The following is a 20,625-nucleotide window of genomic DNA, read 5'->3' as shown; positions in this document are numbered from 1 at the left end:
CCAAAAGGAGGTCCGCCTCATTTCCAGGAAATTGGTGAATTACTCGGGCCATATTGTGGTGGGATTCCGTTTTGCTGCTGGCCGGGTTGATTAAATACCTCAATAACTTCCACGTCTTGGAAGTACTCAGTCTTCCTCTCAAGCTGTCGCAGAGGGATAGCCAATTCTCTCGGCATAGTGTGGTAGCGTATTCTGCAGCCTCTTGTGTGAGTAGTGCTATTCGCCTCTTGAGCTTGCGATTTAATCTTTGCCTTTTCCAACGCTTCAGCAGGCTACGCCGGGCTTCCCACATGTGGAGCAAGAGAGCGTCGATGCTTGGAGTGGTGGTGGATGTTTCAAGCATTTTGGTGTGCGCCTTCACATCCTTCTGAAGCTGAGTGATCCAGTCCTTAATTGACTGAAGCTGTTGGCTCTGTTCGTTCGCAGCTCTTTCTTCTCTTATCTCCCGCAGCTTGGTCCAATCCGTGAGGTGAGCCGTGCCTATCCTGGCTTTGTATTCGAGCCCATGGAGAGTGGTGGCTAGCAGCGCGTGGTCGCTGCCTAGGCACTCCTCCAGATTGGTCCAGCAAGCTTGGGGGATATTTCTGGTGAGGGTTAAGTCGGGGTTCGTGTCTCTTTGAACACTTGTGCCGAGCCTCGTGCTATTCTTTGGATCGGTGACGAGTGTGAGATCCATGTCCTCAATAACTTTGTGAAGCATGTTTCCCCTGGGGTTGGTGTACGTATAACCCCAGAGGGGGTGGGCTGCATTGAAGTCGCCCACAATTAGAAGCGGATGGTTGCGTGCTGCGTGCGTGGCTTGCTCCAAAACCAGTTTGAGGACCGATGGCGCGCTTTTCGGCCGACAGTAGACGTTTAGAACAAACATGGGACTCTTCTTCTTTGTTGCCTGTGGGATAATTTCGAGCAGAATGGCAAGCGGGTCGGATTGCTGGAGATGGTGTTGAACGGCCACTAGCTTCTTACTGACCAGGGTGTGAAGGCTGCTGCCTGTATCGGTGCCATAAGTGACGTATCCGGGTAGGCGGACGTGTGTGTTCGTTTCTTGCAGTGCGATGATTTCGGGTGGTCTTGTTGATGTAGCGATGTATTGTATCAGTGATCCATACTTGTTCTTGTAGCCCCGGCAATTCCACTGCCACACCGTGGTTTCGCCTGAGGAGCCCCCGCGCTTACTGCATATATGTTGAGGCGGAGCCATCTTGGTTATCAAGGGGTGGTGATGCGTGTACAAGATGGGGTTCTGGGGAGCCCAGAGAATCTGGCAATTCTGGTAGGGTCTGATGAGCTGTTTTCTTGGGGCGCCGGCTCTGACGAGCTTCCAGTGCTAGTATGCGTTCCTCTAGCCTCATGATGCGTTCCGCCAACTGAGTGTTAGAGTGTTGTTGTTGAGTTGCGTATTGTTGTTGTTGTGCCGCTGACTGTTGTATAGCTGTGAGTTGTTGCTGCATGGTAGCTTGTAGGGATGTCTGAAGGCTCTGAATAGCTTTTGCTACTACCTCTTCTACCTTCTGGAGAGTGGCATATTGGACGGGTATGACTCCCTGCGGTGCAGTGGGCTGCGCGGTTGCTCGTTGCGGTGTCGGATTTGAAGTGACTTTTTGAGCTGGCTGTTCTTCCCGTTTCCGCTTCTCCGGGGGTGGGGTTGAAGTGTTTTGTGTATGGGTAGTGCTATTTCTTCCAAGTAATTCATCTTTAAGTGCTACGAATTCTGCGTGTACGCTAGTGATTTCTGATTTGAGTTTTGCGTTTTCTTCAGTGAGACGCCTAATCTGGGCATGTGCCTGTGCCAGCTCTGTGTCAACAGGGGGGGGTACGAGCTTTGGGAGAAACAACCTGTGCCCAGCTCACCTGCTGCGTGACCTGCGCTGCTCCCTTGCTTCCCCTCCTGCCACTTGCGGAACGACCACGGCTCGAGGTCCTGCCATGGGATGGCGTCCGTCGTCGCGATGAGGTCCTACGCCTGGAACCGGAACGCGGCCTGGAACTGCTCCTCCCCTGGACAGCTCCGCGTCGTTTCGGGGACCGCGACTTGCGGGATGCTGAGTGCTCGCCACGCGGCCTCGGAGACGAGGAGCCTGCTCTCGGGGTCTGCTGCGGTTTCCGGCGGTTGACGGGCGGCAGGAACCTGTTGGGGCAGGCTTTCGCTGCTGTCGGGTGATCCCCGCCGCACAGAGAGCACCGAGGGTGGCACTCGTGCTGCTCCGTTGCTAGCGAAGTGCCGCACTCTCTGCACTTGGGTGTGGCGGGGGGCCGCGGGCAGACGTCCTCTCTGTGGCCTGTCTCGTTGCAGGTTCGGCAATGTGGCACGGTTCTCTTGTAGAGGTAGCACCGCAGAAGAAGGCCGGAAAATTCGATGTAATATGGCACTGTTTTTCCCAAGAATGTGATCACCATGGTGGTTGTGTTTCCCAGTCTTCTACATGTTAGAGCCTCGTATCCGGGAGATTCAATGCGTTTAAGTAACATTTCGGGCGTGGTGTCGTGATCGATGTTGTGTATTACCCCTTTGCAAGAGTTATCGGGGGAAATTCCGTATGATGCAATATCATATGTTGTTGCATCAATTGTAATTTTTTGCATCTTGCTTAGTGCCGAGGCCGTAGCTTCTGAGGCAGTGCTCAGAACAAGGATGTTTTGGTCTTCGTCGATGCGTACTTTGAATCCGGTGGAGCCGATTTGCAGCTTTGCGGCATTTGTGATGGCGTCCACCAACTTCCCTGGGCTCACCTTGTTGAGCTGCAGGCCGTTCCGTGGACGAACCGCCAACTTGTAATCATCGGCAGGAAGGGGGGGTTGTCGGGGCTTGCGCATCGCCGGTCGGCTGTGGCAGAGAACGGGCTTCGGTGGCGTTCGGGAAAGTTGGGGCGTGGTCGAGCGTGTCTGCAGCCGGCGGCGACGGGCACGACTGGTAACATTGATCCAAGGCTCATTGTCTTCTTTGTTCTCCTCAGCGGCCGGAAGAAGTCCTTGGGATTGGCGAATTTCCATGTCCTCGTCCTCCGGGGCCCCGGTAGACGATTGGTGGGCTTTGTCGGCGTCGGCATTGAGCAGCGCGTTCGCCATCTGCAGCGGTGCGGCTGCCGAAGCCTTTGCTAGGCCTCGCCACTAGCGAAGTAGGTTTAGCGGGGCGGCCCCGCTTCGAAACTTGATGTGGCCGTAAAATGCAAAATATAGCACTTACACCCTCAAGTTTGGTGTTGACGTGCTCGGGCTGACTTCAGGCACACGATGATTACGTAGAATCTGGATGCGGAGGTGATTTCGCCGAAAATGTAGCTTCTCTGCGGAGCAGATGTGGAGCCCATCCGACCCGTCGCCACACTTCGTCGTCCACACTTCGGCGCGCAAGGACGCGAACATTACAAAGAGCGTTACAGCATGCACTGTAGTGCAAGGTCTTCCCTCAAAACAAGCAACTCCTCGGAGAGAGGCACTTGACAATGACTAGTGGGGTGGATCAAGGGCACACCAGGTGTCAAAGTTCGCGGTGAATCGGTTCTAGAGGGCAACCTAACTGGAGGCAAAGCCACTGAAGTGAGCCTCTATTTCGAAGTAAAAAAAGACGTGCTTACTCTCCTCTTGCGTGTTTTTGTCGAGAGATAAACGCGATGTGAAAGGCTGAGAGGTTCATTTGATAAAATCCTTGTTTATTATACCCTGCACTGGGGGAAGGCTGCGAGGAAACGTAAGACGGAAAGAACTGTGGAGAGAAAAAGCAAAGAAACGAAAAAAAATAAATAAAAGAGGATGAGGAAGATCATGAACGTCCATGAGAACTGAATTCTCTCTAATATGTCACTAGAACATAAAAACTTGAAAAGTACCTTCACTTTCTGGTGGTGGTACGACTCTATAGGTCAGCGTTCCAAGGCTGTCTGCTTCGAAAGCGGCCTGTCGTCAAGACGTGCCAGCATGCTCGCATGTGACTGCCTACGTGCGCTGTATCGGGTACAGTGACAAAGGTAGTGTTCGATGGCTTCTTCATCGCCGTATTGGTCACACGCAGCACTATCCTCCCATCCAATGCGGAAAGCAAACGACTTGATACCATTGGTACTTTGCCATTGGTACTTTGCCAATTGTTTTTCCATCACGCATAAAGAACGGATCTGCTCGCGACACCAACGACAGCGAAAACAAAAACTCCAAACGAAATTACCGCTTCGGTGTAATTAATGATACGTCGTGATGGTCCTGACCATTTCAATTGCGTTCGTTTGTATTCACTATTGTAGGTTGCTGAGTTAGCGCTTCTCCGATTACTTCTTTTCTTTACGTTGCCTAGAGTGTAGCATCCTGTTGTAGCAGCGATTATTAGGCTGTCGGCCTTAGTCACGCCAACTACGATGTAATAATTGCTCAGAAAAGCATAGTTGCTTTAGTACCTGAATGCACTGACTTTAAATGCACTGCAACGAATTTATCAGTTGACTGGCATTCATTTTGACGCCACCCATCCGCCGCAGGTTGCTTCTAATAGTGAGTGCCCACTCTAGTTTTCAGAAAAACTTAGAAGATGAATGCTTGAGCCTCGGCAAACGCTCATTCTCCTCTTTCAAGCAAGCTTGAACAGCTCAAGGTCCTCCAACTGCGCTGCCACAAAATGAAAAAAAAATGTAAGAAACAAAGTGTATGACTTAGTGTGGCGAGGAAACTTGAAAATCTGAGTGTTTTATAATGTAGTTTTTTTTTCTTTTTTTCAATCGCTCAATGACGTTGAAACTGAAGGAGTGGAAACACAAAAGCCTTCCGCACGTTGTGCGCTGGCCTTGAAAATGACCCGTGGTCACCGCAATAAAGAAGATCTATTTTGCCATCTGCATTATGAGCCACACCATAGTGGGGACTTGCGGAAGAATATTGATCACCTGCAGTGCTTTTATGCGCACCGGAATCTAAGTACGCGAGCGGTTCGGTTTCGTCCTATCGAAATGCAAGCAGACATGCCTATGATCAAACTCACGACCTCGAGCTAAGCAGCGCTAAGCCATTATCAGTGAGGTACAGCGGTGGTTGAAAAACCATTTATAAAGAAAAGATTATAGAGTACAAAAATAATTGGCGGTAACAATGTGAAAAGCACTGAGACTGTGCTTATTAAAATAAATTTTCCGTCGCACAAGTGGCTCTCTTATAAGCTGCGTCTTTACATTGGCAGGCTGTCTCGTGCAAAGAAGGAGCACATCTTTTTTTGTTCACGTGATCAGTCTATTCATCTTCCGTATGCCACCCCGTAGACTTATAGGCTCACCGATAGTCAAAGCTTAGAACTCGTGCGCACTTGATTTCACACCAAGATAGCCAAAGCGTGAATAACATGAAGAATGCTAGGGACACATAGATTTAGCGAGGTAATCAGGTAGAGAGGCAGAAATCACGATATTAACTCATCGAACTACAGAGGTAATTTATGGTCCTTCTGTGAATGAATGAAATCTATACTTTCAGGAAGGGAACGGCGCTCAGCCGCTTTTGGGGATTAGTAGGGAAAGGAATCTAGGTTCCTGTATTGTTGGCTGAGCTTCATCTTCATATAAATCTTTGGTCTTCCGCGTTATGCAGACTTTGGTATTTCTAGGGGTATGGTCAGTTCTGTCGCTCCAGCACGAGCGTGCCAACCTCTCCTACACCACTCGGAACAAGCCACTTTGTCTGCGCTATTAGACGATGAGTTTCTCTGTTTCACGGTTAGTTTGTATTCCCTGTGGTTCTGGATTGTCCGTGCTCTAAGTGTTCAACTTTGAACCTCCCTTGCGAAAAACCTGCGCCAATACAAATGAGGTGTTGCAAGTCTTTGCTGCACGACACCTCTCAATATGTATAAGTGTTCGCAGCCGTAGCTTGTCTGGTCAGCTGGTGTCACTTGTCAAGCATGTGTGGCGGGCATGCAACGTTGGTCATGATATTGTTAAAAAAAACTCTTGCGCATGAGTAAGCCCGTCCTTGTTGTCAAACACGAGCACTGGTGTAGCTTCTAATTGCCTGCGCTCACTGTTCGCGTTTATTTTGGTGCGAATGCAATGCATAAGTGCTCTTCTGGTAAAGCCTTAAGCCCATACCTTTAGGCAGGGATTTTTTCGGTGGGGTTCGGCGAGGAAATGGGGGGTGGGCTGCCGTGCGTCTAATCACGCCCACCGGCTTGCGTAGCAACTGCGTGAGCGGCTGCGTTTCCCTCATCCATGCCGGTGTGGCCTGGTGTCAATAACATGCCAACGTTTGTCCCATTGTCCTGTATTCTCTTTAGCTTTCTTCTAGTGTCGTTGGCCACAATATCAACTGTCATAGGCGCCGTTAATTGGGCTATTGCTTCGTACTGGTAAGTAAGAATCCGATATATATTTCGCATACTCTGCTCTGCAATGTTTCCCACGGAAATGGGAATGGATTTCACCACCCCCCATATGGCTAATGGGATGCAACGGGTAAGGTTGCACCTCCGGGAAGCGGATATGTGTGATAGCTATTGTGGTGGGGCGAAGTTGTGCAAACCCAGGCCATACTAGATATTTTGTTCCTGATTGCAGAATACTTGTAGAGGTCAATGGTGTGCAGCGCCTTCGTAGTTCGAATGTCCTTTCAAATACTTTTCAAGCTTCCGTATTTCATGCGGCGATAGGACGTTCGTTGCCTCCGTATGACCAGTGATGCTTCGCTTGGTGGCGTTGTGGTGGCTTCCGCGGGTAGCGGCCTAGCGAGGACTTGTTTATCCCCTGCCATGATCTGTTTTCAATGAGTCATGTTTTCGAAGCGTGATCGCATTCAAATCCATGCTTATTTTATTATGTGGTATGAGCACGTCCTCATTTCTCTTGTGCTTCGGTAGCCGTGCGAACAGTTCCCCGTGTAACTTTTCGATCTTGCCGAGGCCTCATTCAAAGATATCGTGCGTGCGTGCCCGTAAGGAGTCCTTCAAACCGCGACTGCTTTTTGCAAACATTTGGCATGCTTTCTGACACGCTCCAACATACCAGTTTGATACTCGTTGAACCATGTGCAACAGCGGTCTCCGTTTTCGCTTTCAGCATGCGAGTACAATGCGTGGGGCTCTTGAAGTTAGAAATATGTGCTCCAAGGATCCTAGTTTGTTCATTGGTCGACGTAATATCGATTTGGCTGATGCTCCTGTGCGTAAAAAGATAGTTAGGGAAATGTTAAGGTGAATGAAGGAGACCAGCTTCTAAGAAACAGCATGCACTGTAATTGACACAGCTCAATAAGTTGGAGAAGGAAACGGTGCCATAAAAATTCCTCGAGGCTCTTGCACATATACGGCATAAAGGGCTCCAGAAGGAGGGAACCTAAAGCATGCAAAACATTGTCGAGATCTTAAGCATTATATGGGCAAATGGCAAAACACAGCATTTGCTTGCTGGTATTTTTTGTTTAGGTTACTACCGTATCAGATATTTCGACAAGGCCCTATCCAAAGATGGACATGAAGTTTTAATGTACAACGTAACCAGACGCTCTATAACGACGAAAGGCATAATCAACGTCATGACTATATCTATCTATCTATCTATCTATCTATCTATCTATCTATCTATCTATCTATCTATCTATCTATCTATCTATCTATCTATCTATCTATCCATCTATCCATCTATCCATCTATCCATCTATCTATCTATCTATCTATCTATCTATCTATCTATCTATCTATCTATCTATCTATCTATCTATCTATCTATCGTCCGTCCGCCCGTCCGTCCGTCCGTCCGTCCGCCCGTCCGTCCGTCCGTCCGTCCGTCCGTCCGTCCGTCCGTCCGTCCGTCCGTCCGTCCGTCCATCCATCCATCCATCCATCCGTCCATCCGTCCATCCATCCATCCATCCATCCATCCATCCATCCATCCATCCATCCATCCATCCATCCATCCATCCATCCATCCATCCATCCATCCATCCATCCATCCATCCATCCATCCATCAATCCATCCATCCATCCATCCATCCATCCTCTAGCCACCCACCTACCTACCCACTCACAAGCACACTTATCCACCCACAAACCCATCCGTCGTCATATCAGCTTATTTATTCAATGTACGGCATTATTTGTTCTTGATTCTATCGTAACCATGTGATCGCCATGCAGTCGTGATTATGTCACCGTTGTAATGACATCGTCGTCATTGCGTTGTCGTCAAACAGACGCTGTCATGCATCCATTCTTATACCGACTTAGTTAATCCATCTTGGTCGTGCCATCATCGTCATTCCCTCTTTTTCATCCAGCTGTCCCCATGGTGTCGTCGTCGCAGCGTCATCGTCGTGCAGTCGCCTTGATCTCATTGTCTTCATGTCATCGTTGTGACGTTTCTGGCGTTATAGCACCATCCTAATTTAACAATCGACATTTATTTGTCTTCATGTCGTCGTCATTGTATACGCTTATGTTGTTCCTTCGATATCATTCCATCTTTGTCATTTCATCGTCACTGTGTCGGCATTATACAGTCGTCGTCATGCCTCCATCTTCATGGGCGACCTTGACAAACGAGTGCCATATCAAGGTAGAAAAATATCGGATTATGGGACACACAGCTCAAGCAACGAAAATTGCAGAATTGTGACTACGCGTGTTGAGTAAGCGCGACGTCAGGAATACTTCCAGCTGCTGTCCGCATTGCCGTTGACCGTCAGTGGGAAATGAGTCCTTCCACAGTTTTTTAATTGATTCTATTAGGGCTGCCATGCAATGTGCATAAAATATGTGTTTGAGAAGATGAAAACAGAAATTGCGTCACGAACGCTTATCAACCGTGCTTTAATTCCTTCGCAGCATGCTTGAAGTTTCTCTTGGAGAGGAACGCCATTTACTTGAATATTCAGGGACAAGCTACTAGACACCCGGGAACACTGCACTGAACAGAAGAGCTCGAAGAAGTGCTGTAGACTGTGCGTTCACTTTGGCCCTCGCGTGTTTTTTTTTTTTTTTCATACAAGCACCGCTTCCACTTCATTCTCCTGCTCCTTCACTTTACGCTTCTTGCGTTCTATTGCGAGGAGTTGAGTGAAGTGCTGAGGTGTCGTGGCGGCGTTCGAAGAGAAAACACGAGAAACTTCGAACACGAGAAAAAAACACGAGAAACTTCGAACATGGCATAACGTTATTTACCGTAAGCTCGGCTACTAAATCTGGCTAGTCGGCGCCACAAGTTGTCTCCTCATCAGAATTACTATAGAAGCTTCCACGGCACCCCAAAACAACTGAGCCCGTGTTGTTCCTTGTTGATGTATAGTGCATTGTGCAGGCACCATGTCTTAAAGTCAATCTAGATAATCTCCAGATTGACATTACGGTGTGCGCGACCAAGGAACTCTGTTAGCTCCGTAGTATTGCTAAGTTCGTTCACGAATATATGTCGACATTTTTTGATAGTGAATATAGGTCGATAAGTTTTTTTCGGTAGCATTTTCAAAAAAGGAAAGGGGGGGGGGGTAGGGGGCAGACGTACATACGAATAAGTACGGTACGTCGCCATTTCTATAAATGTGAAACGAAATTAAACCAAAATTTCTCGCTAGTGCTTAACATCTTCGCGTGCCTAAGTGCTGCCATGCAAGCCCTCAAGTGGAGTGTATTATAATACATTCAATAGGAAGGGCCTGTACGGTAATTAGGCGCGCTCTGCCCGAAACGCGCAAACCAGAGTGCAGGAGACCTTCCTCAAAGGTTTCTTTCAAGGGGAACCTTGAAATTTCCACTTTAAAGCGCATTTCACGTCCTGAAAGCACGTGGGTGCAAAGAGGGAAAATGGGCTGTAAACAAAGCGCGCAATACCGGAAGGTCATCGATCACTAAACCTTGTGAATACCATCTTTCCGAGAAATAAGGGAATAGGAAAAGTGAGAACAAAATGTGAAAGTATGCACGAAGGTGAAAGACAAAAAACGAAAACATGAATGTGAGAGCGGGCGGTCGAAAAATTGCAGGAGCTGAGCGTAAGCACTAAAGCTGCATCTTTCCATCACTCTATCTCACTTCGGCCTTCTGTATCATACTTTTATTTGAGACACGGGAAGGCCATGACACTTCCTCAGGGAAACTTAAAGCTCAAGTTTTCTCTTGCAAGAATACGAAACTCAATCGCATTCTTTTTGTGTGTGTGTGTCCCATGTCTTGGCTCTTGCCTGTCACCGTGTGCTGTTTCGTGGAGATCCTGTCTTAATTAGCTCCCCTGAATTAACAGATAGAAGATACAAAAATAAAATTACGGTCAACATGACATCGGAGGGGTAAGCTTGCATACGCTTTGCCCAGCTAACACGAAAACGAGTTCTGAGGGTGAGGCCACACTCCAGCTAGAAGCGCGCGCACATACCCTGCAGTCGAGAGCTTACTTAGAATTTTTTTTTCTGGCGTCGTCATAGACAAACAAGGGTGAATAAAAGCACAACTGTTGCGTTTAATTTATGCTCCAGGGACAAGTTAAATATGCATGCAAACCCGGCGACAAAAGCTTACGGACCACGGGATGTCAGAAAACGTGCAATTCCCGAGCCGCCTGTACCCAGAAAAACCGTATACGACAATGTTCTTAGCACATTCTAGTCGAGGCCCGAAATGCAAATCGAAGTCTGTATTGTGAGGTTGCGGAGATATCGAGTTTTTCTCAGATTTTATGGCCCGTAATATTTAGCGGCCGGATGTACGAATTTTTGAAGATTTCGTATAGGATGGACAGACATATCCTTACACTCTTTATACCCGGGCATCTCGCAAAACGACGTCGAGTGATTGGCTCTGAAGTTATGTTTGCACCGTTGCCACCACATCTGACATATTTGGAAAGGTGTCATAAGCCATATATCCAAGCTGGAGAGCACTTTTCTCTGCTTCATCGGGTATCAGATATTTGGGTTTTCCCTGCTTGCTTGCTCTCTACTGCGTTTGCCAAGCACGTTCCAATGGACTCGTTCTAGGCTACAGATATAAGCAGATTTAGGGAGTGAATTTATCAGAACAATAACGCCAAGGATATTTCACTCGTTTATTACGCAGGCCAGTAGAATTCATGACTCTTTTTTTTACGGCAGCTCGGCAGTGCTTTAATATTTGCGAGAAACTCATCGCGTTCGTTAGCAACGTAGCCACAGCACAGGCCTGTTGAAGCCTTCGCGCCGCGTCTACGTCTGGAAATACACTAAAAGAAGCCACGCAATCAGTGGCGTAGATAAACAGCGCACTTCTCTTCAAGCAGCGTTCAGGCAATGTACTAATATTCCGATGTACGAAACAGCGTCTATGATCGATCCTGCGTGATAGAGTTCTGACATTGAGGCCATTACAAACTTCCATAATGGAGCACGCCTACGCGCAAACATGTCTCTAAATGCTTACGCCATGGTTTCCATACACAGGGTGTCCCAACTATAATGAAGCAGGATTTAAAAATATGCAAACGCCACGTAGCTGGACAGAACCAAGGTAATGTCGTTTGCTGTCACCTGGAGATACACAGATGATTTTTTGCACTCCGCCTAATTACATATTTAGGCCTAATTATTTATTCAGTTTTTGAAATATTGTAAGTAGACGAAACCATTTATGAGAAAATTGTAGAGCAGCATGAAAACAAAATCGCGATGCCGCTTCCTGTTTCTCAATACGTGCTACATAAAAGAGTTTTTCAAAGCATGAAAGGATCCTGCAAACACAATCAAGACGAACAATGACATCTTACGAGGATTGCTTGCTGGCTCTTTAAGCATTGAATAAATGAGGGTCATTCAATATTTTCCTCGCTTGAATATTTTACAATCACACGTATTGAGCCCTTTACAGGGACAAGAATATACCATCCACTGACAGCACAGTAATTTGCAGGTAGCGTCTAACAAGCGCTTTATGATGCAAACCATTCGGCCTTCTTGTTAAGCAAACAGACCGTCCTACGAGAAGATGCGTAGCTGGCAGAGATAATAGTCCCTACCCAAGGAAGTTCAAAACTAAATTTTCCTACCGCACATGAGTGACCAACCTAAAACAAAAAGAGTCAACTAAGGCTTATTCACTTTTAGCTGTCAGCTTCATCCAGTTTACTAATCCAAAGTTGTTTTGTTCTCCTTCATGGCTCAGTGCTGATTCCATTCTGCTCATAAGCAAATAGGGCCCGGTTCACAATTCCTCCCCTAGGGCAGCCTATTATTGCCGTATATTAGGATGGTAAACACCATCAATAAATGAACGCGCGTAAGTGTTAATTTCGACTGAAAGCGATAATTCTTTTTGTGGAAGCTATGAATACGTAGTTTGGAGAGAACACGCGCTATTTACATGTCACTCCCTACTTATGCAAAGGTAGATCAATCTTCGGGTTATTTGGCTTTCACCTCTATGGAACGCACTATATTAAAGGTAAACTTGGGAAGAAAGGTGCGGCGGACTGGTATCGCATGGCAAGGCTTACCGGAACTTTTTGATCGAGCAGTGCAACTCGGTGGACCAAGTCTGTGGCATAACGACGTGGCCTACAAATTAAGGACAAATACAGCGCACTTTAAATTATTTTGCATAAGGTTTGCTTTGCATGTTGAGTCAGCAAAAACGCTGAAATAAACGTCGGTAAGGTAACTTTCCTGGTGAAAGATTCGCGTGAACGCGCAGTCCGGCCATCAAAGCGTGGCAGCTTGGCGCCCTTGCATATACACCTACGCCATTACTTCTCGTGCGATCTTGTGTCCTTTTGAGAAACATGTATGAATGTTTCGTGGCCAAAATAAAAGTACTGAAGGAACCTTGGGAAATGCTTGAAGGATAGTCGCAGTAACGATAAATGTAAGCGTTGTTGTTAATAAACTGCTTAATGTTCCAGCGTGCGAATGGAGAAAATGAAAGTTTGACAGACCAAAACCCATTTCGCTACGATATTGTTTATAAAGAATGCGTACCGCAGCAGGATTCCGTGAAGGATGCTGCAATTTCAGCGACCTCATCTTGGGTGCAACACAATGTACGCAAGACGAAAAAGAAAAGACGCAGTAATTAAGAAAGCCTTGCCATGACCGGAGCCACAAAATGCAAGATGTGAAGGTATGCACTCGTACTATGCAGAATAGCCTAGTGAGCTAGCTTCTTTATCATACTATATTTCTCTTTCCAATATATATTCTAAATATGGACCTTAAAATGTTTAATGACTGTATTTTTTTATCGAATCTTCATTTAAAATTTTGTTGCGTTGATATATAAGCCACTTCCCTGTGTATTCTTCTAGTTTGACGTTAAGAAATAGAAATTGAAGTTGTGACTATCTTATATACAAGGATGGGCAGGCACAGCAGCTAGGACTCAGGTGAGCAGTACCACGGAGTGGCAACTGTTCCGTTGTCTTCATTTTTATTGTCGTGCAAATTGGCCATCGGCCGAAGCGTCGTCGCCGTGCATCTCAAGGAGGACATTAAACAGCGAAATAACAGAGCTCCAGACGAGAAACATATTGACCATCAATTCAAAAGCACATTAAGTCACGTTGCGTAAATGAGAAAGTGTGCCGTGTTTTTTCGCTCACATGCTGTTACTCTTTGTCCTGATTGCCATTCTGGTCCCTATTAACCACTCTTTTTATGACGCCCATGGGCCTCAAAGTGCGTAAATAAATATAATAACTAAGTTCACAATTTTCCTCGCACGTTGAGTAGAGAATCACTAGTCAGTTATGGAACACACAGCCGATATATTCTACTGATTACATTCAAATGAAATTATTCGAATAATTATTTCCGTTATTTCCCGTTAATTTCCCGTTATTTCCGGAATTGTCTGGACGTAAGCGCTGGTTGATAAGAAGGGAGTGGGTTCGAGTGAAAAGCATCTTTAGGTTGTACCGCTAAAGCCTATGTAACATCTGCGGCTTGGCACCAACTGGGCAATGGACCATGGCACGGACGAGAGGAGCTTTCGGCACACGTAGGCAGACAATGTAAATGTGCTTAGTACAAGACGGAATATTGAGGCGTACATTGGGAATCCCGCTGGCGGTGGTCGTAACTGGCCTTCTGAGAAACTTCGCAAGCCCTCGCAAGATCTGGGGCAATCATTCAAGGGGCGTCAGCACAGGCTACTCAGTGTACAGACACTACTCGAAACACCACTAGGAGAGAGGATAAATGAGAGTTAGCAGTCCACCGAGGGAATTATTCATTTATTTATTTAATTATTATGTACAATGTTTGGAAAATTGCTGACAGTGGTATAGGCCACGAGGTGTTGCTGGTGAACGTAACGAACGGAGATGCAGAGTCCCGTTTCCTATCATTATTAAAGACGTACATGAAAAGCATTTGTACGAGCACACGTTTGAGACGTTCTTAGACAAATTCGGTATGTTGAGGATGACAAGCTGGGTTGAACGTTTCAAATCATTGTTCATTCATCATCTAAGTGCATCACATTACCATATAAGAGTGAACGGTCTGTGTGTCGTTGCATACAGTGTAGGAGCGAATACCTAATAAAGCGTGAACGCTGCCCTAATCCGTAAATCAGACGCAATAGCGCATTCCACCTATGCACTTCCAACTAAATATTGCCCGCTATTGTCGCGAAAGCGAACACAAAGAAAGAACGTACATTATCTCACCGTGCAATAACACATTATGGTGCGTGACGAGCATTTGCTCAAGTATACGGGAATGCTGGCCCAGAATGGCACTACGAAATTTCGTCGTCGCAAATAGCTTGGTCAAATAAGAAAGCTCATCATGTAGGACGCTGGCAACCTTGCAGTATCGGCATGAAGCAGGCGCGATTTGCCAACACTTGCGCAAACTGCGGAGGTAACGAATTGCCCATTCAAACGTCCTCTGAGCCCCCAAGACGCGCTGCATGGAGTAACAGAGGGAGCTCTTAACAGAGGGCGATCTTAACAGAGCAACAGAGGGAGCACGTTAAGGTGCCTTAATCCCTCGCGCTGCTGCATGGTGCCTAAATTTCGCTACAGTTCGCGATTGCAGTCTTAATCGCCTCTGACTTCTGGCGAATAAGGAGACAGTGAGCTCGGCAGGTGGCCCGACGGCGAGGCGTGGCGTTTTTTTAAGTACCCGCTTACGGAGAGAGAACGTCGTCTATTTTGGGCACACATTCGCGAACGCCGAGAACGGAAGTTCTGGGGCACTGCTTCAGTGCGTAAACGCAAATGGCCTGCGAACACAGCCGTGGTGTTGCGTAGTTGCATGGCTATTTGACCATTTTGCTTTAACCAGTAGCGATTGCTCAGTGATAAAGGCCGTTATAGAATGCAGCTGATGTTCTTTCTCTCGCGACCTATAGGCGCCAGCCGAATTCCATAGGTGGCTGCCGCTACTTGCAAGCCACCGCCCTCTCATAGGGGAAGATCAATTGTTGCATAATTGCTTGCAGTTTTGTTTAGGCGAAAAAAAATTATTGCAATTGAGCACTGCCGCTCAAAGAAGAAAGAGGGCGCCAGTATTTTCCACTTTAAAACAGAATGTATGCTAACCGAAATTTCTGCTCTACTGAAATCGGCTTCACTATAACCACTCTCCTTTGCCTATGTGGCTCGTGCGATTCTAATTCCGTAGGAATGGCTACCTGCTGGAAAGTGCAGCGCTACTCCACAGTTGGAACTTGTAAGACGTGCAAATTGCGATGTGTTACGATGGCAGGTGACAAACTCACAACGAGGGACATCGCATTGGGAGGCTTTATTTATAAACTTTCAATGCAGGGTTCGGTAAAGTTCTATGGAAAAAGCGATTCATCGTACAATGTTCAACAATTCTTAAGCGACACTTTTTCGCAAAAGTTGAATATCTGATCTTAGACAACGTGATAAAATATGAGGAAGCAACATAACAAACCGTTGAGACAAGCTGTAAGGGCATTTTGTTATTTATCACAATTTTGCAGGTAGCATCTAAAATACATACACTATGAAGAAGATGCAAAGATTTTAACACGAAGTTTTGAAATTATGCATAAGCCAATACATACATGCAAATAATAATGATAAATTCAAGGGAAATAGCTCTCAAGCAAAAACTCAATTCGAGGAACGAAAAAAATTAGTATGCTATTCATTTGGTGTCGTTTAGCAAATCGAGGACGGCTTCGTAAACTTACCTATGACTAAAACCGAGAGTGGCAGTTTTAACATGTCCACCGGAGGAGTCATTTTAAGGCCAAGTAAAGTTCATGGTGAATCAATGTCGCTCCTAATCTTTTTACTTTGGCTTAAAAGCTTTTGGTACAAAGAAACATTAGCAGTCGCTTAAGCATGTTTACGTGATTCGAACGCGGAAACATAATGAGTAGTATAAGTTATCACCTTAAATAAAAGCTACCTTTACCCACTGTAATCCACCTTGCTCTAATTTGTACCCAACCCTGACTTACTCTAATCCACCTTAATTCATCCTAATTCACCTTAATCTACCTCGTTCCACCTGAGTTCCATTTTGGAAGTGGGCCAGGCTGGTTTCTTTAGGTTTGGGCCACGGCGTCAGTCCGACGCCATGGCTTTTCGTAGTAGGGTTTCCCAGTGCGAGCCGCAGAAAGTCTAGCGCCGGAAAACTGAAGTTTTCACTTGCTCACCTCGGTTTTCGTAACATACGATATTAATTCCGGACGCCAGACGGGCGCCGGATTTTCTGCTTCGTGAGGAATCTAATGCTTTCGCATTAAAATGCTCTGTTCTATCTGCTACACAATATAGGGGCTACTGAATGCTTTAGCTAGTGGTATTACGTAACATTCTGTAGTCAGGTTCATAGTAAAGTCCGTAGAGTGCGGAGTAATTCCTTTGGTAATTCTTTCTTTATGGCGATATAAAATATCAAATGAGCTATGGATACTACTCAACGCTGCAAATAATAATCACGAGCACTTGAAAGCTGCATAATAGGATAAATCGTATGCTATACGTAACCACTACGAAATTTCATAGTGGTTACGTAAACAGATTATTCTGTAAAAGGACATAGGCTCACAAGTGTCTTTGCAATCTTCCCCAATGGAGTACGACTGGTGGTATCGAAGCCGCGACTCAGCAGGAAAATATCGCGGCCAATGAGCCGGCTTGGCAGGTAGGAAATACATTCTTTTAACACGCCATTCCTGGTATCATGCATAAGCTTATCATGAGAGCCAGTAGCTGTAGGGTTTCGAGAACAGATGTAGCAATTAGTTACTGCCATAAAATTGCGCGTATGACGAATGAAGTATGAAACGAAAATATTTTGAAGCATGAATTTAATTCTCATTAGGACTTCTATTGTAAAGCGTGCACCACTGTCATAAATGCCTATCTGTGGCAAAACAAACTCAATGATTTCAAAGAGCTCGGTGACTGGCCTTAAGACATTCGTTTAGCAAAGAGGAGGGTTGTGGTGGGAAGACATACAGAGAAATATTAAGGAATAAAGAAAGCCCAATGGCAGAAGAGTATAAAAATTTGTTGAACCTGAAGAAAGTAATACATGACAAGGATGCCAACAGTAACATTCGGACAACGATAAAGTATGACGGTCAGGTTAAAGGAATTGTGGAGTAATAATAAAAAAAATCTACAGTACTGGATTCATTGAAACTATGAAAACGCTTCTAGAACAAAACAGGGCGCATCCTTTTACCGTTGATGTATTTAGGTCTTCAATAATACTAATTTACACAATTGAGGACAACTCTTGCAAGTGAGATATGAGTGGCATCACGAAAAGTGCCCTCAAACCACCACAAATTGCGATAATTTCGACGAGTATCTTTTGGAAAAATTACGCCACCTAAATTTTCAACACACTTAGAGCATCGAATGTGGTTTGTTTTTCCCTGGCAGTAAATGTCTTCAGCGGTAGCGCTTCGTAGCCGTAATCAGCCAAATCCCCGGAGAAGCTTGCTACTGCTGGACGCTAAATTCTGTAGGAAAACAAGAAAATAAGTCGTTGGCCTCTGCCCGCCTTTGAAAAGTTAGTCGACGAGTCAGATCTGGCAGAAAAATAATGTCAGAAAGCAATAAGAAAGGAAAACACTGCTCCGCCAGGGCATATCTTTTCTGTACAGGATTTCTGGAGGGACGCAGGAAAAGAGCAGCTACAGTAATGGCACGATGTGCGTCTGGCTTGTTAGAGATCGGAGTGGCTTTCGTCTGGAAGTTTTTCTAGTTCCCTATTTCCTTTTGTTGTAACCGCGACAGCAAGAAAAGAAGAAAGAAGTGCGATGGGAACATTGCGGTGAAACCAGTGCGGATCCGCTCAACCACAGCGGCTACCAGTTTCTGCATTTTCGCTCTCTATCTTTTATTATGCGATAGAAAAAAATAAAAAATAATAAACATCTAAGGCCGGAGTCTTGGAGGGCTCGATTGTTAGGAACTCTCTACGATTTCCTTAGAGAACTCACAGCAGCTGTTCTGGCATTCGCTACAAATGAGCGCAAGTATGAGGGGAAGCGTGAAAAAAAAATGAGAGAGAACCACTCAGTGTAGTTATTTTTTAATCAGATCCTTGACACGTCCTGCTGACGGCAGGATTGCTGTACCTATCAATTCATTGTGGGTTTATGCTTGTTTTCGTCTTTTGTTGTGTCAGACGAGTATTTGTGCGGTGTTTTCGTTGCTACATTTGCTGCTTGGTCTGGAAGTCGGGATGGCACCCAATCTCATAATGGGGCCGTTGTAATTCGCGTTTTCAGTGCGACGATGACAAATAAGAGTGAACCTAACCAAATGAGGTTTATTACGAGTGCGAGTGCATGTAAGCATAAACTGGCATTCATCCGGCCAATTGCATGCCGGGGAGAGATTTGTGTCAGCATTGCCAAAACGGAAACTTATCAGGCCTTTTTTTTTCTCCTTCAGGTGATGGAATGATCTGCTGGCACGCAAATATGGCATCATCTATTCCTTTTATCTTAAAAAGGTGCCATATTTACGTCTATTGTTTTGTAAAGTGTTCCACATAGAGTTCAAGGAGGAACAGCTAATTCGCACACAACGACATTGTTTCATAGCAGTCACGAGAACACCGGTACATTGTAAACCGACTCTCGAAGCGATAAATTCTAACAACAATATCACATAACACAGCAACATCCAAATCAACTCGCAAACTAATGAGAAGAACAACAGGACATATCGTACACAGTGATAGTACAAATGAACGCTCCACGGTGAAAAAATTACTTGCTCTAATTATTCCGAGCAATGCTGCTGTCTTCAAGACATTTTCTTATACTATCAAAGTGTACTTTTGCGTGCATATCACAGGTGCACAAGCACAAAGCAAAAGTATTATTTGTCTACAAAAACAACGCCACATTCATAGCGTGAAATTTCAGGGCCTGTTCGGGAAGTGTTCTCTATTTCCATAAAGATGCGCGTTTCTATTTTTCTATCTGAAGTTAGCAAAGCACAGTATTTATTTAGTGGACTAATATAAAACAGGTGGGAAGCCTTTCAATTCTGGTTAAACAATGTTTCTCTAGATATTTGAAATATTGTGGCGTTTCGAGCCCACGGTATTCCACTTCCTTATAGTGCGAGGAAAATCATGTAACCTATGCCATGTACTTGTGCTGCCGAATCGGCTACAGTATTGCCTGAAATAATACATTGTCTCAGAATCTACTCAATAACCACTGCGTGCTGCACTTGGTTTGCCTTTAAGACCTGTTTCAGTGTCTCATAGGCTCTTACAACATTAATCGCTGTCATATTCTTGCTACAAAAAAGATGTGAGTACCTCCTGGGAGTAAAAATTACCCACTTTTGGCGACTATAGCGCGCAAGTTAAGAAGGTAATTCCACATACAATAGTGAGCAGTTCAGCCTTCTTTTTTTGGCAATGTGGCATTAGATAACTGACACGCTTATTGTTTGTTTAGTTGTGATACATTAAAGCCAGAAGTGGAATAGTTGGCGAAATCGGATTTAGAGTTGAAGAGAAAGACGTCGCAATCTGGTGATTCGACTAGCCGTAGTTGCCTATTGGGGGGTCGCTCTATTGTGCGAGCTGACCACCAGGAGAGGTGATGATATTGTGATGCCGAATCGCCTAGCAACGTGAAGCGCTAGAAGCTTGAAAGAAATGATATATTCTGTAGAAACACACAAACTGTGGGGTGGAAAGTCGTCACAATTAGGTGGTTCTAAATATTACGCTTCTATTGCGAAACATTGCCCAGCTTGAGGTTTTTATGAATGAATAAAGCACTTGTAGAAACTGTAGGTATAGTGCGCATGAATGACTGATACACTGAGTCCTCACATGATATTTTGGCTGTGATATACATAAGGGTGCCAGTGCAAGCAGGAGCCACGTGCTACGCAGGCGAGTATAGAGTAACCGCAACCTCTGTTGAACATTGCGCACGGCAAAGGCTAGCGCTTCGTCAAAATACTACCGTGGTAAACTGGTTAACACCGAGCGCTTGCGTGTTCCCCTTAAACTCGGGGCTCCTATATGAATTGATTAGAACAGAGAAAAAAAAAGGAGAAATCAAATCATACGCTTAAGGTGGAGTGGATAACCAGAACATAAATATCCAGTTTGCGAAGTATAGACTGTTAAGTGAGAGAGATATAGTGAGAGAACTAAAATAAATTATGAGGTTTTACGTGCGAAAAACACTTTCTGATTATGAGGCAGGCCGTAGTGGGG

At 45.5% G+C, this 20,625-nt stretch overlaps 1 long non-coding RNA gene across 2 annotated transcripts in view; it reads right to left on the bottom strand.

Annotated features, from left to right (window-relative positions):
* LOC139056079 (uncharacterized) overlaps positions 1-20,625 on the bottom strand; it is a 90,627-nt gene that overhangs the window by 39,877 nt on the left and 30,125 nt on the right. Inside the window, exon 1 of one of the 2 annotated variants that reach the window (XR_011512143.1) lies at positions 14,592-14,686. The exons of the other annotated variant lie outside the window; for it this stretch is intronic. This is a non-coding gene — a long non-coding RNA (uncharacterized lncRNA). Of the gene's footprint in view, positions 1-14,591; positions 14,687-20,625 lie in introns of those variants that run through there. 2 annotated transcript variants of the gene reach the window in all.

The sequence above is a fragment of the Dermacentor albipictus genome, chromosome 2, assembly GCF_038994185.2.
Source record: "Dermacentor albipictus isolate Rhodes 1998 colony chromosome 2, USDA_Dalb.pri_finalv2, whole genome shotgun sequence".
Classification (NCBI taxonomy): Eukaryota; Metazoa; Arthropoda; class Arachnida; order Ixodida; family Ixodidae; genus Dermacentor; species Dermacentor albipictus.
The sequence above is the reverse complement of the archived record's forward strand: the minus strand, read 5'-3'. Positions and strand labels throughout refer to the sequence as shown.